This window comes from Electrona antarctica (assembly GCF_951216825.1).
Source record: "Electrona antarctica genome assembly, chromosome: 23".
NCBI lineage: Eukaryota > Metazoa > Chordata > Actinopteri > Myctophiformes > Myctophidae > Electrona > Electrona antarctica.
In genome coordinates, this window is record NC_136804.1 from 9,096,716 (window position 1) to 9,116,272 (window position 19,557).

A 19,557-nucleotide genomic window follows, 5' to 3' on the forward strand; every position below is an offset into this window, starting at 1 on the left:
AAATGTCCTTATGCTTTAAGTAGCATGTGACATATCAAACTAGGGGGTTTTCATGATGCTGAATCCATTCCAAGCATTAGTTTTGCATAAAAACACTCATTGGGCTAAATTTGGCCATAGCAACTTGCCCAAATGTGCTGACCTCATTACATTTTGGCAAGTTGCTATGGCCAAATTTAGCCCAATGAGTGTTTTTATGCAAAACTAATGCTTGGAATGGCTTCAGCATCATGACAACAACCTAGTTTGATATGTCACATGCTACTTAAAGCATAAGGAAATTTAGAAAATATTGCCTTATAATAGGATGTCAATGGTGGCCATATTGTACAGGCCATTTTCAACACTTTCCCCTCAGACAATTCCAGGCAACTTTCTTTCTGTTATTCAGGATATATTGAAGATGCAAAATCAGTTGAGTTTGGTTTTTTTGCAATTAGTTAGAGGTCAAATTACATTATTACTGGACTATATTGGTCCTTTGGCAGCTCAGACTTGGCTACCTGGATTATAAAGCTCAGTCTCTGCCTGGACTCTGAAGAGGAAACACTGCTTAGCGTCGGCCATTCCTCCAGCCGTCTACTTCTGTTATTTCTGTTAGTTTACAGTTGGGTGCCACCGATATTGTCCCTTATCATTTGACCCATTTAGGCCTGACCTCAAAATTTAAAAAAAACCTTCTAAATCCTCCAGTTTTCTGAAATAAATATTTTCACGATTTTTCAAAAATAGCAGACCTACAAGCTCGTAGCGCGCCACTCGGTGGCGCGCTATGAGCTTGTAGATCTGCTATTTTTCAATAGCTAAATTATAACATAATGTTTAAAACACCAAAAGGGGTTCCCGCCCAAAATGGGTTAACTGTCCTTTTGCGCAGATCACGCAAACCTCAGCAAAAAGAAAAGGACAATATCGATGGCCTCCAACTGTAGTTCTGTGTGTTAGGTTTTCAGTTGTAGTTTTGCCCATCTCTGTTTGTTAGGGTGGGAGTGAGGTTCGTCTTGCCACCCTCACCTCCCCTTTCTTTTGTTCACTGCATTCATCATTCTGTCATGTAAGTGTTCATTAATTCAGTCATTCAGTAATTCAGGGCTCACAGAACCATTCTGTTCAGTCATTCGTTATGCACTTGAACCACTTTGTAATTTATTTGCCCTGAGTATTAAAACAGATACTCTTTTATGAGCGGTCTTGTTCTTTCATACATGTTACGGGCAGTAAACCCCTTGATTTGAGAACAGTCCGTGACACGAGCCTCCGGACATCCCAAAACAAACTACTTGGCCTAACTCCCAGAACCCACCTCACCCCCAGTCAGTTTTGATAGGCTAGAATGGCTTAGGGTTGACGACAGAGTACAGGAACTTGCAATGGGCCTGGTCAAGATTCGCTACACCTCTAAGATACCCATGTGTATGTGTGTGGGTGCGCGTGTGTGTGGGTGCGCGTGTGCGTGCGAACATCAAAGAAACACTTCTGCACTCGCAGAGACGTTTAAAAAGGCTTTTGTCGCCATGCAGCAATCACACAGAATACGGACGCATGCATGTGTGTTGTGCATGTGTTGCATGTGCACATGTTGATGTGCATGATGACTGTAGCTCCATCACTAATGTATGTCTGTCTGACACCCCCCCACACACACACACACACTCAGAATTCAGGTCAGAGATTGTGTCTGCTATCTAGCCCTTCTGTTCTATGCTGTGTGTGTGTGTGCATGCGCGTGTGTGCGTGTGTGTGCACATTGGCGTGCATGCTTGCATCCTAGAAACCATAGGTTACTGGGCGGTTACTGCTGTGTGTCACCTGATTGGCCGATGGGAGAGGGCTTGTTTACTTTGTATCCTTGCACTCAGTCAGGGGGAACAGACCCCCGCAGACCGCGTGCGCGCAACACACACACACACACACACACACACACACACACACACACACACACACACACACACACACACACACACACACACACACACACACACACACACACACACACACACACACACACACACACACACACACACACACACACACACACACACCTTGGTCTGTTACTATGCAGACATTGCGACCCACCTTCCAGACAGAACAGAATCGAGGTTGTCAACAGGTGTGACAGAATATAGGACATCAGACCATAACACCAACCCATCGCTGCTGGCGGGCAGAAACCTTGTAGTCTCATCTCTAACGTCTGTGTTTTTTGTGTTTTTTTCCCCGTGAATATAATGTCCCTACTCATACTATAGAGCGTCGCAGTCCCGCCTCCTACCCTGGACCAGGAAATGAAACCCAATGCATTTTTCCCATAGACATTTCTTAAAGTATTTATTTAAAGACGGTTACGCCGCGGACAAAGCCAACTCGAGTCGTGACAACTCATGACAACACAAACAATATTTTGGACCAAACAAATAATTACAAAGAAGAAAAACAACAAAAAAAGTGTTGTAACCTGCCGTTTTTTTCTTCTTTCTAATTATTTGTTTGGTCCAAAATATTGTTTGTGTTGTCATGAGTTGTCACGACTCGAGTTGGCTTTGTCCGCGGCGTAACCGTCTTTAAATAAATACTTTAAGAAATGTCTATGAGGAAAATGCATTGGGTTTCATTTCCTGGTCCAGGGTAGGAGGCGGGACTGCGACGCTCTATAGCGTCACACAAAAGCATCCAAAGTAGCAGATCTGCAAGCTCGAAACGTGGCGCGAAGTGATGCGTTTAACTTTCGATCCGCTACAAAATGGGGCTGGCAAGATGAGAATTTCATCCCCCCCCCCCCCCCGAGTGGTGCCAATGAGTGTCCGCATGTGTATGTCTGTCTGTTTAGAGTATGGCTTCAATCACAATGTTACATGGAAACTATAGAGCACCGACGTCTGACGTCAATATCGCTAGAGGGTGCCAAGTCTACGGCAGGGTGCCCAAAAGGTAGATTGCGATCTATCAGTAGATCACAAAGGCTGTGCAGGTAGATCACATGGCATGGTCCTAAAAACATATTTAATTTAAATATAAAAAATGGCATCTGACACTTGGAATTAACTGGTGACTTACTTGATTGACAAGTTGTTATACAAAAAAAAAAAAAACCCTACCAATTCCATTTTCCCTCCATTTCCCATTCCAAGTGTTTGTCTTATGTCTTAACGCTAGTGCCGGTATGCCAAATCCCAAAAGCCCCCTCAGGTACTGTACATTTTTAAACACATTTCAGCAATGAGATCATTTATTTTGGTGGGTACAGTTGGAGCTTGGAGGCCATCGATATCGTCCTTTTCTTTTTGCTGAGGTTTGCGTGATCTGCGCAAAACCCCTTTTGGTGTTTTAAATATTATGTTATAATTTAGCTATTGAAAAATAGCAGATCTACAAGCTCATAGCGCGCCACCGAGTGGCGCGCTACGAGCTTGTAGGTCTGCTATTTTTGAAAAATCGTGAAAATATTTATTTCAGAAAACTGGAGGATTTAGAAGGATTTTTTTTTAATTTTGAGGTCAGGCCTAAATGGGTCAAATGATAAGGGACAATATCGGTGGCACCCAACTGTAGATCTTGTTGAGCTGCTGGTCATTTTGAAAGTGGCTCTCGTGTCAAAAAAGTGTGGCCACCCCTGGTCTACGGGTTCATTTACTTTGTATTTGCATTGTAGGGGGATTTTAGATCGCCTCGTATACAGTTGGGTGCCACCGATATTGTCCCTTATCATTTGACCCATTTAGGCCTGACCTCAAAATTTTAAAAAATCCTTCTAAATCCTCCAGTTTTCTGAAATAAATATTTTCACGATTTAAAAAAAATAGCAGACCTACAAGCTCGTAGCGCGCCACTCGGTGGCGCGCTATGAGCTTGTAGATCTGCTATTTTTCAATAGCTAAATTATAACATAATGTTTAAAACACCAAAAGGGGTTCCCGCCCAAAATGGGTTAACTGTCCTTTTGCGCAGATCACGCAAACCTCAGCAAAAAGAAAAGGACAATATCGATGGCCTCCAACTGTAGGAACGGTGATTGAAAAATAAGCAAATCATCCCAGCCGTTTCACTCATATGGATAGAAAGAATCAACTGACTGTGAGAAAACGCTATTGTTACTGCTGCTGAATTAGTTACATTTTCGCTAGAAACAGACTGTACTGTGTGTGTGTGTGTGTGTGTGTGTGTGTGTGTGTGTGTGTGTGTGTGTGTGTGTGTGTGTGTGTGTGTGTGTGTGTGTGTGTGTGTGTGTGCGCGTGCGTGTGCGAGAGAGAGAGAGAGAGAGAGAGAGAGAGAGAGAGAGAGAGAGAGAGAGAGAGATAATATTAAAGTGAAGGATGCGTGAATAATCTTGTTATGGACCAAATTAGCTTCACCATTAGAAATGTGTGTGTGTGTGTGTGTGTGTGTGTGTGGGGGGGGGGGGGGGGGGGGGGGCCTGCTACAGCCCGTTGAAAACCCTTGTTTTCACCAGAAACGGCCCCCTCAATGTCCTTTCTGAGATACAGAGCTTTGAATGCAGGGCTTAAAGGTGTAGGGAAACGGAAATGGTGGACATTTTATTTTGAAGTTTCAGCCTGAAACGTTGGCTCTGAAGTTTCTGAACCAATTAGAGCGTCGCATCCCTCCAGGCTATGGGGTCTGTGACTTCCTGCCCGTGAATTTCGTTTGTAAACAAAAGTGACAGGGAGACATGAGGACAAGTCAGCGGATTATTTCTAACCTATACACAACCTATATATATAGTTTAGCGTGATGATTAAGTTTAAAACAAGTAATACACTGTCTGGATGTCATATTGAATTGGATTAAAAACGGAGTCGTTCTTTAATCAAAACCAGCTGTGGAGCAGGAATCAGGAAGCATGGGAATCAAACTGGTGAGCTTCATTTGTATTGGCTTTTATCGATGTGTATCTCTACACGTCATCACGCAGCACGTTTTCGTTTTCATGGAAGTAATTAATTTGTATGGACTTTTGATATAAAAACACACAGAAATGAGAACTTTTTTGGCATCTTAGGTATGCCCATATGATGACCACGGATATGGTCTAAAAGTGTGAAAAACGTATTTTTAATTTCACTACGCCTTTAAAATAGAAGTGGATGCGTGCGCATCTTCAAAATGGCCGCGGCCAGTGTCCCACTCTGTGTTGATGCGGGTAGCAACATTAGCTAGCGATACGATCAGATTAAAAGATAGATTAAAGAATACAAGCCCTCAAACCCGAGAATCTCGGGTTCCGAACGGCGTCCGAACTTTTCTACCGTTTGGCGTGAAGGGTGTGACACAGTGTTGGCGGCCCGCATCCAATACACACGACAGACTCATTCTCTCTCTTCCACCACAGCCTGACATCTTCTTGGCTATTTGTCTTCGTATAATTAGGTTATGTCGTTTAGTTTGCTTGACCACAATTGCGAAGAATGTAATTTAGATGTTGTTTAGACCAGTGGTTCTCAAACCTTTTCATGCCGCGGAACCCCATCTGAAAATGCCAGGGAGGAAGGAGCTTTGTTTTAAAACATGCAAACTTATTCCTAATTGCATCACTTTCAAGATGTTTTGATAATGTTCAAGAATAGCCGATGTGGCTGCTGAGCCAGCCGGACGGCGGGAAAAAAAAAAAAAAAAAAGATATATATATATATATATATATATATATATATATATATATATATATATATATATATATATATATATATATGTGTGTGTGTGTGTGTGTGTGTGTGTGTGTGTGTGTGTGTGTGTGTGTGTGTGTGTGTGTGTGTGTGTGTGTGTGTGTATATATATATGCGCATATAGCCTACTACATATATATATATATATATATATATATATATATATATATATATAGTTACCATACAGTAGCATTGAATTGCTTTCTTTGCAGTCTATATACTCGCCCTTCGTTTGTTGACCAGGGTCCATGTCATTTCCTCTGATCTTGCACTTTATGAAGAGCCTCTGCTGAACGCTCTCAGATCTAAGGTGTAAATTAGATATACTGTGGTGGACATCCCAGCATGTGGATGGAGGGAGGGAGGGTGTGCATGGGGGGTTATACGGTTTGCTGGAAATCATGGAAGTCAGCGTGACTCCATCACCATGTGTGAATTATTCAGTGATATGCCTACAGTCCTCCCCCCACCGGATCCACCTGGATCAACACGGCTTTGTGTCCATACGGCGTGGCTCACTGAATAAAGCACTGCATTCTGACAATATATATATATACATTAGTTTTACAATCTTTCAAGACTTTCATATTATTCGAAAATATAGCCGATCTACAAACACATTGCGCTATAACTACAGGTGGTCCATTATGAAAATATTGTACCTTTATTAAATGCATGAAACTATACGTTTATTGTTCTATATAGTCCATCAAACTTTTTTAATTTTTATTAATAGGCCGCAATGTGACACGTTATGAGCTGGTAGATCTGCTATTTTCATTATTTCTTGTTTTTATTTTCATTTTTGAGCCCCTCCTATATACAGGTTTATTTTAGTTTGTTTTTAGTTCAATGTTTGTTTTAAAAACACCATTGACAATGAAGGGAAAATTTACGTCATCTTGTCCCTAACACAAACATTACATGCCATTAACAATAAATAGAATGTAATGTTTGTTTTGACACTGTTTGTTTTACATCCCCATTACATCACCTAATCATAGCAACATGAGTTAGACTAGACTTAGATTTTTTCGACCGCGGTCGAAAAATGATGATAGACTTTATATATTAGCGCCCCTCACTTCACACAGGTGTGATTTTTTTATTTAACAAACTTTCTTAACAGTTTAAGGGCCCCAGACGGAGATCACCGTCAAGTTCAAGTTCACGGTCAGTTGCCCGAGACGGAGATTGATAAATAGGACGGAGATTAATGATATCAAAACCGGTCGCATAGCTCCACAGCCTAGGAGCGCTTGTTGCCCAATCCTCGGTGTTGCACAACAGTGACACGTCATCGAAAATGTTCCCTGCCTGATTAGCGGACGAAAACGAAAATCTTAAAACGTTCATAACTCGCGATCTAAATCATCCCGTCTAATTATGAAAAATTGTGTTAGACGGCGCTCCGCGGTCCAGTCGCTAGTCGCGATAGATTTATTCTTACCTCCCGTTGTTGTCGATCGACTCTAGAGTGGTGTGGCTATTGTTAGCTGATACACAGACATTCACAACAACTTCCGGTCCCCCGGTAAAAGTGGTCCGGGCACTATAAATGATGGGCACATTTTATTAATGGATTAAATAGGTCCGGGCCCTCAAGGTGTTGGATTGTTTTTTTCTTTTTTTGTTTGTTTTTTAAAACCTTTTGAAATACCGATTAAACTGCAGTAGGAAATGCAGAAACAAAAACAAAAACAAAAAAAAGATATGTACCGCAACCCATACAATGTGTCCTGTAGAATGGTTGGGGATATGGAGGACATTTCTCCTCTGAGTCAGTCCACAGAAAGCTGCCTTTCACCAGGTGCACATGGGTGCAAATCACAGCTATTCCATATCTCCTTCCCAGAAAAAGCTAGCAGGGAGTCGATAAAACTCACTCCCAGATGCTAAATATGGACAGAAAAACAACTGGGGAAGGTGGGGGGGGGGTAGGAACAAGAGACGGACAGATTTATAACGGCCAGGGGGGAGGGGGGGCATTCCAAGAATGTTGGCAGAGGCCGCCCGCCATCATGGATAACAACACGTCACCCTTCCTGTGTCTTTAATTCTTCCGTTTGTCTCTGACTTTGACTTTGACTGCTCATTCCTGCTCATTCCTCTTCATCAGTGGTGGGCAACTGGCGGCCCGGGGGCCACATGCGGCCCCCACCTTCACTTAATGCGGCCCTCAGGTTAATGTCAGAATACTGATATAATATTGGTTTCAGCTGTTTACAATTCCACAACATGCAAACATGACCCGCTTTAATTACTTCAGTCTAAATTAGTAGCTCAATGCTTCAACACTCGTATAATTAAAGGCATTTGATTTCAATTTGAATATAGCAAAAATAGCCGATCTACAAGCTCAAAACGTGTCGCAGCGCGACACGTTTTGAGCTTGTAGATCGGCTATTTTTGCTACGACTAATATATGGCTCTCTGGAGTGAGTGTGGAAATATAGTGGCCCTCTCCATCGTCAAAGTTGCCCACCCCTGCTCCTCATTGTTCGTTGTTGGGCTCATAATCTCCGTTGTGTACGCGTATATCCAAAACGGTTGCAATGCACTTCCCAAACAGTGGGTCGGGAACCATCTTTTGGGTCGCGGCCACATTGTCATGGGTTGTGAGTATAAATATCTATACATAAAAAAAAAAGATTATATAATATTATTTCAAAAGTTTAAACCAAACAATCACAACGTGTCGTTTAAAAACACATTTTATAAAGTATTTCATGAATAAAATCTAATTATTTCCATAAATTAATTTTGAAAATAGCAGATCTACAACCTCACAACGTGGTGTGAACTGGCGCTTTGTGAGCTTGTATAGAACTGCAATTTTCTAGAGAAAAGAAGTGTGTGAAACACTGTTTGAGTAGTTGTTCTGTAGTCACAAGCTTACTTTTCATTTATCTTCATCCATCGCCAAGGACTTATTTCACTTCTTTTTCATGATGTCCTGGAGCGCCAAGGACGTGTTTTTCGTGTTTTATAACATGGTAAACATGGTATGGTGGCGGTCTGGGCCTTTTGGCGCCCCCTAGTGGCGATGGATGAGTTAATTGGCTGAATATTTACAAAACCCACAGACAGGTCTGTCTGTGGGTTTTTGTAAATATTCACTTACATTTGTTCAAAGGTTTCACAAATAGCAGATCTACAGTACAGTGTCACAGTGTCTTGACTCTTTACACCTCTCTCTTGTGAGCCCGTACATCAGCCTTATTTTTGCTATTTTTTGTGACACTGTAGTACGGCAGACTAGGGCACTAATGTACGATAAAACATAAAAAAAAGTTAAATATATAGGGATAGGGGACAGGCAAATAGTCTGTTGTCATTACACAGTTATACATCCTCTTTTTGTAACTGTAATGCCACCCCTTAACCCTTATCCGTAAACTAATTTGCCATTTTTTTTACTATTCTAAAAAAACTTTTAAAATAGTTCAAATAGCCGATCTACAAGCTCACAATGTATCGATGTAGATCGGCTAGTTGAACTATTTTAAAATGTTTTTCAAAATGGCAAATACGTTTAGCGATAAGGGTGACGCAAGATGGAGCCCACCGTATGGGTGCTACAATATGTGTTATCTCATTTTTTGCTGTAAAATAAATGCTATTCCTTGCGAGATATAGGCTGTGATCAGTAGCGCAAGAGAAGTGTGATGATGCCTTTGATCTGACCTTTGCCACCCTTCAAAAAAGTGTGAATTCCTGCTTATTGTTTTCTTTGTCATGGGGCCACATGGCTGATTGATTGATTGATTGATTGATTGATTGATGGATTGATTGATTCAAGTTTGTAATGTAAGTAAGAGGACTGCTAAGAGGATTGAAATACCCATAAAAGCACTATGGCTTGTTTACATTGTATGTGGTAATAAAGATTAAAGACACTGAACGATATGAGAGGAGGGTTGTTGTTTTTGAGAGTTCTCAGAGAGATCATGGACCTCAGGGTTCTTCTTGCCCTCTGTGAGTCTTGCTGGGACACGACAGAGAAAAGAAAAGAGTTTGTTTTTATGCTGAAAGGCTTGTGCTTGTTACTCTTGCTACATCTGGCAACACTGAACGTCATTCTTACATTATCAGCTTTGAATGGAAAATATTATTTTCCCATTACATAACTCTGGGGGCGTTCAAATGTAAGTCATTGTGTGTGCATTTGTGCACGTTGTGCAAAAATGAACACTCAGGTGTTGTATATTAAGGCCTACTCTTATCGCAGGGAGGGTGACTGAGCAAATGCCATTTTCGAAATGTTCTTAATGGGAAATAAGTCTCTCTCTCTCTCTCTCTCTCTCTCTCTCTCTCTCTCTCTCTCTCTCTCTCTCTCTCTCTCTCTCTCTCTCTCTCTCTCTCTCTCTCTCTCTCTCTCTCTCTCTCTCTCTCTCTCTCTCTCTCTCTCTCTCTCTCTCTCTCTCTCTCTCTCTCTCTCTCTCTCTCTCTCTCTCTCTCTCTCTCTCTCTCTCTCTCTCTCTCTGTTCGCTAGAAAATAGCCAATCGACAAGCTCACACGTGACGCAACACAACACAGAAAACACACTAGTATTGAGCCCTAAGGGACTCCGGTTACCCATATGGGTTTTTAAGTGTTTAACGGGTTAAACGGTTGAGCTCAGAGGGTCCCATATAGAGAAGCAGATTGTTCTCCAGGACAAACAGGACATCCTTATTTAACTCAGTTGGCTGACGCACGAGAGCTGCAGCCTATAACCTGTGGGTGTTATTTTTTTTCTGTTTCTGTTTGTAGAAGAGACCTTCACCCTTCAGGCAATGTTTGGTTCAAAAGTCCAATGGTTGTTTTCGTTTGCTGTCGGGTGGAAACCTCATATTAATTAGGGCGACAGAGAGAGAGAGGCCGACCCGGGTGGCCGGTAAATTCACCTCGCTCCTCCTGCTAGCGTGACTGAACTTCTCACCCTATCTCTATAATGGAGATGCCAGCCACCCGTCATTTCGGCCGCTTGTATCTGCAACCTTATTCTTTCGGTCATAACCCACACTTCTTGACCATAGGTGAGAGTAGGAACGAAGATTGCTCGGTAGACAGAGAGCTTTACCTTCTGGCTCAGCTCTTTTCGTCACAACAGGGCTCTATTATCAATGGTCAAAATGTCAGCAAGGTTTGCGCTGGAAACACGGTTCAAATCCAGGGTAGAACAGGACAGTTACATATAGGCCTTGTGCAGCTATCAATGCTGAATTGAAATGTAGACATTAAAACACAACAATAATGGTGAAAAGAGCAGAGCTTGTGTTGTGAGCTTGTACGTTTGCAGAGATTCATATTGTACTTTTTTGAGTGGTGCAACCACTCCCTTACGGAGCTATGTGTGTGGGTGGGTGGGTGGGTAGCCGTGCCTGCCTGGGTGCCTGGGTATGAGCACGAAAATAGCATGGTTGTTTTTCACCACCTGTGCGCAACCTAACACACACACAAACACACACGCACATATTTACTGTATATATGATGATTTTGGGTGTGCCAGTACAGTGACAGTACAGTACAGTAGAGGGACCCCCACACGGTAACTCTGTAATTTCTCAACCTATTCGGACGTGGGGCGGAATCGGCCCGGCCCCCTGGCTGTGGTCCTGTGGGTCTGGAACTTCCGGGGACCCCCACATGGAGTTGCACCACTCACTTCACACGGGTGTGATTTTTTTACCTTCCTAGACATGTACTGTAGTGGAGTTTTTCATGTACTGTACTAGTGTACTGTAGTACACTAGTACAGTACATGAACAACTAAGTACATGAGGTATTTACTATTTTTACTTTCTTCAGTATTGACAATTTTAAATTCTTTCAAAACCTATTAGTTACTACTTACTTTGTAGATTTTGATTATTAAAAAACATGCATTAACCACTTCAGCCCTATATATTGTTCGGCCATTTGAACATATCAGATCTACAAGCTCACAAAGCTTGCAGATCAGCTATTTTCAAATGATTTTTTTCATGTTGATCATGTGACATCCTGCACAATGAGTACAGTACTTGATGCAGACACTTTTACTCAAGTCCATTTTTAATATGGGACTCCTACTTGTAACAGAGTACAGTATATCTACATTGCAGTATTGATACTTTTACCTACAGTTGGGTGCCACCGATATTGTCCCTTATCATTTGACCCATTTAGGCCTGACCTCAACATTTAAAAAAATCCTTCTAAATCCTCCAGTTTTCTGAAATAAATATTTTCACGATTTTTCAAAAATAGCAGACCTACAAGCTCGTAGCGCGCCACTCGGTGGCGCGCTATGAGCTTGTAGATCTGCTATTTTTCAATAGCTAAATTATAACATAATGTTTAAAACACCAAAAGGGGTTCCCGCCCAAAATGGGTTAACTGTCCTTTTGCGCAGATCACGCAAACCTCAGCAAAAAGAAAAGGACAATATCGATGGCCTCCAACTGTAGTTCTTCCATCACTGCTAATGGGGTGAGTACAAGGGAGTGGGGGTGACGCTGTGTTCTCATACAACCTTGAATGGGCTGCTCAACTCTGGTGGAGGTGACAACCCAACATGGCTGTTAAAACTCCACAGCAGCAGCAGCAGCATGCCGTGCTCTTCCAAGGTCAAAGACATCACCTAACCCTCCAAACGGCTCAGTGGAGTGTGCTGTCGAGGTGCAAATGAACTTGAGGGCTATAAGCCAATAATCTGTGTGTGTGTGTGTGTGTGTGTGTGTGTGTGTGTGTGTGTGTGTGTGTGTGTGTGTGTGTGTGTGTGTGTGTGTGTGTGTGTGTGTGTGTGTGTGTGTGTGTGTGTGTGTGTGTGGTCCCTGGTGTACCACCTCAGAAAGGGAAAAGGATGAGAAAAGGATGAGAGAGAGAGAGAGAGAGGAGAGAGAGAGAGAGAGAGAGAGAGAGAGAGAGAGAGAGAGAGAGAGAGAGAGAGAGAGAGAGAGAGAGAGACAAAGACAAAGACAAAGACAAAGACAAAGACAAAGAGAAAGAGAAAGAGAAAGAGAGAGAGAGAGAGAGAGAGAGAGAGAGAGAGAGAGAGAGAGAGAGAGAGAGAGAGAGAGAGAGAGAGAGAGAGAGAGATCATAACAGACGGTGATGACAACACCTGAGGAAGAGCAGCAACAAAAGGAACAAGCAGAGAGAGGACGATGTACAGTAGATCAGGGCTGGACTGAGACAAAAATTCGGCCCGAATTTGGCCCAGACTGGCCCACCACAACCAGCGCCTAGAATCTACATACTCTACTGACTTTGGCCCAGACTGGCCCACCACAACCAGCGCCTAGAATCTACATACTCTACTGACTTTGGCCCAGACTGGCCCACCACAACCAGCGCCTAGAATCTACATACTCTACTGACTTTGGCCCAGACTGGCCCACCACAACCAGCGCCTAGAATCTACATACTCTACTGACTTTGGCCCAGACTGGCCCACCACAACCAGCGCCTAGAATCTACATACTCTACTGACTTTTGCGGGTCGAGGCCCATACAAATACTTGAAATACGGCCCTTAACACCACCACATTCACAGTACAACATAAATGATACACAACCAACAGACAACTAATTTGACATTTGGAGTGAGAAAGGACAAGATGCAGAAGAGAAGCACAACGCAGGACGATCCTGGAGAGAGTGAATGAACGGAAGGTTTTGGACAGCAGACCAAGAAGAAGACAAAGTAAAAGGCCTTTAAAGACTGCATGTGTTTGTTCTACTGGGACACCACAGACAAGGAGAGACATCCACACAAGGTGGGGGTTAAAAACCTCTCGAGTACGCATGGAAATAGAGTGCATGTTTATAACGCTGTTGCTGGGCAGAAACCTCTTATCTCCAATACAGTTGGGTGCCACCGATATTGTCCCTTATCATTTGACCCATTTAGGCCTGACCTCAAAATTTTAAAAAATCCTTCTAAATCCTCCAGTTTTCTGAAATAAATATTTTCACGATTTTTCAAAAATAGCAGACCTACAAGCTCGTAGCGCGCCACTCGGTGGCGCGCTATGAGCTTGTAGATCTGCTATTTTTCAATAGCTAAATTATAACATAATGTTTAAAACACCAAAAGGGGTTCCCGCCCAAAATGGGTTAACTGTCCTTTTGTGCAGATCACGCAAACCTCAGCAAAAAGAAAAGGACAATATCGATGGCCTCCAACTGTAAGTCCAATCTCTAATTAACGCCCTACTTATCACACTACAGCATCACACAAAAGCATAAAAAGTAGCAGATCGACAAGCTCGAAACGTGTTTCAAGCTATTTTTGTTATCTGCTATTTGAATCGTGAAAAGTCACGGTTTTGGACTGCATGAGTTTCCACCCGACAGACGATACATTAAGCATAGGCCCCTAAACTTTTTTTGTTTGGGGGGGGGGGCCGGGGGATCTCCCGTCTATAACAGAAAACAGGGACGCCAAGGTTAATGCATGCAGTTAAGACCAGGAGAAGGTCGACGAGGTTCAGAAGAAGGAAACCAAATCGCACGCGCGCGCACACGCACACACACGCACACACACACACACACACACACACACACACACACACACACACACACACACACACACACACACACACACACCAAAGGCATCATAAGGAATTCATCTTCTTCTGTGTATGTTGTTCAGTCGAATGTTTATTTGATTATCGATGGAGCTTGCACCAAAACGTGTTTTGTGACAATAACGCTGATTCTGATACTAAGTGGACTTCACTGTCAGCTTTGTACTTGTACTTTGTACTCTGCTCTTTTTTTCCCCTACACCAAACCTCTGCGAGACGTTGTGAGCTTAGATCTGCATATTTCCGTGGTTAATGTAAAAAAAACTAAATGAAAGAAAAAAGTTCATATCACACAAATATTTGGTGATGCCCCCTGTAGTAACTCTGAGGACACCCTAGGGATCCCAGACCCCTTACAGCAGGGGTGCCCAAAAGGTAGATCGCGATCTACCAGTAGATCACAAAGGCTGTGCAGGTAGATCACATGACATGCCTGTCTTATACTGTACAGAATGTAAAACGAACTCTACTATTCCGAAGCCCTCTCAGGTACATATTTAAACTATTTTCTGCAACGGTATAATAATTGATTTGGTGGGTAGATCTTGCCGAGCTGGTCATTTTGAAAGTAGCTCTCAAGTCAAAAAGTGTGGGCACCCCTGCCTTACAGGAAGCACGCTTTTATTCGTCACCAACTCGCACGGCTGGAGCTTGAAGATACAATTCTGTAATTGGCCCTGTCCTTTTTTTCTGGCGACCTTCTATGTTCCTGACCTCAATAGCCTGTGATGCAGTCATGCATTTTTAAATTGTGCTAAATCCATCTTAGACTGAACGCCTCTGCATACTGTATAAACATCCATGGATTACACAGCACTGTACATTTTATTTAAATAGGAGTGTGTTAAACAGGACATTTTCACATAAGCCTAGTAGGAATATTGGAGTATAGAAATACTAGTAAAGGTTTTTACAAGTAAAAGTCCGGAATTCTTTTTTCAGAAAAAGACGGGATGATTTAGATCGCGATTTATGAACGTTTTAAGATTTTCGTTTTCATCAGCTAAACAGAGGAGGGAGTTTTTTGATGACGTCTCACTCTTGCGTGTCACAGAGGAGAGCCCAGCAGGCGCGCCTGGGCTATACAGCCAGGCGATCCGTTCTCGTATCAATAAACTTCGTCTTTAGGACAATACTTCGTCCTGAGCGTCGGGCGTTACTAATAGAAAGGACAAAGAACTTCGTCCTGGGCGATGGGAGTGTTAATTGGGTAACAAAAGTAGAAAGTACTCACTATGCAGAATGTCCCGTTTCAAGTTTTAAAATGTTTACACATCAGGCCATAGCTGTCATCACACAATGTGATATCAGCAAATTTGGGCAAATTTTGGCTATGGCCGTTTTTTTGTGCAATATCAATGTTTGGAATGGATTCAGAATCATGAAAACCCCCTACCTTTTGGTGGTTACATACATTATGTTATAATTTAGCTATTGAAACATAGCAGATCTACAAGCTCATAGCGCGCCACCGAGTGGCGCGCTATGAACTTGTAAGTCTGCTATTTTTGAAAAATCGTTAAAATGTGCCTCAAATCTTTCAGAATATATATAGACAATATTTTAGGCAACCCCCCCCCCCCCCCCAGGCACAGTTGCATGCTAAAGTTGATTAATTTAGCAAAGCCCTTGCACACACTGACTATAGAACTTTGCACGATAAACTTCATGCAGGGCAGACTTATTTTCTTTTTTTTCTTTTTTTTTTTGTGGCTTTCGCCTTTATTTATTTTTTATTTTTTTTATGGAGGGACAGACAGTAGGCTGACAGGAAATGGGGAGAGAGATGGGGGGTGACATGCAGTAAAGGCCGTCGGGATCGGGAGTCGAACCCGCGGCACACTGCCTGACTGGATTACCAGCCAAGGTGCCTGGACCGCTGAGCCACGGCCCAGGCCTGACTTATTTTCTTATAGGTCCAAACCTTGTTGCCACAGTGTTGAGATGAATCGCCCAGGACGAAGTTCTTTGTCCTTTCTATTAGTAACGCCCGACGCTCAGGACGAAGTATTGTCCTAAAGACGAAGTTTATTGATACGAGAACAGATCGCCTGGCTGTATAGCCCAGGCGCGCCTGCTGGGCTCTCCTCGGTGACGCGCAAGACTGAGACGTCATCAAAAAACTCCCTCCTCTGTTTAGCTGATGAAAACGAAAATCTTAAAACGTTCATAAATCGCGATCTAAATCATCCCGTCTTTTTCTGAAAAAATATCCTGTGTTAGACGGCGCTCCGCGGTCCAGTCGCTAGTCTCGATAGATTTATTCTTGTCTCCCGTTGTTGTCGATCGATTCTAAAGTGCTGTGGCTATTGTTAGCTGCTACACAACATCATGAACTTCCGGCCGGTCCGTCCGGAAAAGGCGTCCGTGTTTATAAATCGACTGGGCGCATGAATGTAATGGATTAAATAGTTCCGGGCAATTAAAGTGTTAAGATAGGCTACACTGCGTTCCCTGTCCAGCCGCTGGTGATGTTGGAATCGAATCACTCTTACTTCAAAACATACAATTAATCCATTGATGGCAGTTTTACAGATTTATTTTTACACAATATATCAAATGTTTGTTGTATCATCAAAGCAAAGCACTCGCAATTCAAATTAATACTTAATACTTGTTGCGGGAAATGCGTCTCACTACATGGTGTTTGTGATATGAAGTGTAAGCTCCCCCTAATCACAGTAAACATCATGTCTTCAGTCATTTTCAAGTTACTGTAGTAAAGTCACTTCAGTTGGCTGGAGTAGATTGTGATGAAATCCTAATCGAGAATCATTTTGAATAGAGAATCGTTTTGAATCTGGAAAAAAAAATGCTTTTGAATTTTAAAAAAGTGGTGTAATATAGCCTGTCTGACGTAATGAAATCATGTCTGACGTAATGAAATCACACCCGGGTGAACAGGGTGAACATAGCAACCATGCTAATTTTTTCTGCACAGACTAACAAAGCCAGTTGTAGGAGTGGTTTACACGTAATGAAATCACACCCGGGTGAACAGGGTGAACATAGCAACCATGCTCATTTTTTTCTGCACTAACAAAGCCAGTTGTAGGCTCGATTTTGAATCGAATCCTGACCCCAAGAATCGAATCGAATCGTGGGACACCCAAAGATTCACAGCCCTAATTGGACTCTTATACGGTGGGATATGTGTGTGCGTGTATTTACAAATCCATGAAGTGGCGTCCCCAGGGATGACGAGGGCTGTGCCCCAGAGTGTCTGCATGTGTGTCTGCTGCTTTCCATCAAACATTGAACACCACCAAACACTTAGTTAAGCCATTAGAAAGCTTCAGCGTGTGTGGAAATGGGCCACGTGTCGCCGAAGCCGCAGAAATGCACATGCCTTCTGCATCAATCATTTATGACGAGCTCTGTGTGCGTCTGTATACTATTTAATTCATCTTCACTTCTTAGAAATCAAAGTAAAGTGAAATATTTAGTGAGAGACGCCCTATCGAAACGCACATCAGACATTTGACATAATATAGAAAGCCAATCGTCAACAATGTCGATGACAGTTATAGTCAACACGACAAGCTTGTGTCATTCAAAGAGTGTTTTATAACTTCACGAGTATAAATAATACATTTAACACATTCCCTCCCATTACCATAGGCGGTAATGTGAGGCTATAGTGCCAGAGCGACATAAGCAAAGAAGAAGAGCCCTCATCCAGCCGACCCGGAAGGGATTGCCCTCCATTGTCGCATCAGGCTCGCTCACGGCCAGCGCAACCTCAAATTAATGTTTTATTAAGCTCTATAAACATGGTCCTTTATCTCGATTTGAGCCCTAAAATGCTTTAGATCGCGTCCGTGCGCATGCACAAGGAGATTTTGGATATTCCATGACTACACACCATGTGAGCCACCGGAGGCTAACGATGGATGCTAAAAACTATAAATAAAATACTATTAATTCTGGATAAAATTACATTAAACTAACCTGAGACTTCTCGTGTTGGCAAAGGAGGTTGCAAACATGAATCCCGAGAAATCGTGGGATTGGCATAGAGATGCGGAGTGGATGGAGTGCCGTGATTTTTTTTTTTAGGATATGCTTTTAGGCTTTTTTGCCTTTATTCGTTCGTCGGGATCGGGACTCGAACCCGCGACACACTGTCATGCTGGATTACCAGCCAAGGTGCTGGCCCAGGCCGGAGTGCTGTAATTCCTATATATACAGGTTTAATGTTTGGCTTTAGTTCAATGTTTGTTTTAAAAACGCCATTGACAGTAAAGAAATTTGAATGTTTGTTTTGTCTCAATGTTTGTTTTACATCATCATGTTATGATGATAAGAGCGCCCCTCACTTCACACGGGTGTGAATTTTGTATTTTTTCTTTTAGTTTTTCAGGAGTTTATACTGACAGTACTTCATTAGACCCCCTGGTGTGGTTTTTATGTCTTCCCTTTATATTTAGGGTTTCTTCCTGGAGGCTGAAACCTTGACAGTCAAACATGCCGATGAAAAAAACTGTGATATAGTGACATCACAATATCATCCCCTCCCCAAACCCCTCCCCCTTTATCATACAAACAGCTGTGGCAGCTGTGGCAGCGGTGGCCGAACGGATTGCGGAGCGGTCTTGATACCGGAAGGTCGCCAGTTCGAATCAGCGGTCCGACACGTTAAAATTACCACCGCTGAAGTGCCCTTGAACAAGGCATTGAACCACTACGATGAAATGTTCTATGAGCAGGGCCTGGCTGGAAACAAGTTCTTGAGCTTAGCCCAGATACCCTGGGTAAATATAGTAATCATTTCATTTCATTTCATTTCATTTATGTGGGTGCGGCTTCAGTTCAGGTGGATCACTAGTTCACCACCCACCACCATGTCCACATAAAAAACGACATTTTAACAAATACTGTAGACTTTTTTGAAAAAAAATCTTCCTCCTTATATAATAACCCGAGTGGAAAAGTAAGAGTGGCGACACGCTGTGATCTCGCCGCAAAGCGGGTCCCTATGGGCTATAGTTCCAAACATTGGAACTATCCCATTGAGATAGAATGAGCACTTCCGCATTCCATTGTTACAATGGGAGTCAACGCTAGTGTCGTCACTCTCATACTATCCCACTCGGATAATAACTAGAGAGGTGCCCGTGGGGCCTCTACGGCGTTGCCCGTTGGGCAATGGCCTACTTGGAACGATGCAAGTAGGAAATTAATGCCCCACCCAGATATTATGTCTGTGTCCCTTTTATGCCCGACGTCAGAATGATGTCAGATTTCTGTATGTGTCTCTCTGTGTCCCTTTATTCCTATATATGGAGTTCTGTGTCAGCCTGGAGCCATGCCCAAATATGGAGTGTTGGGATGTCAGAAC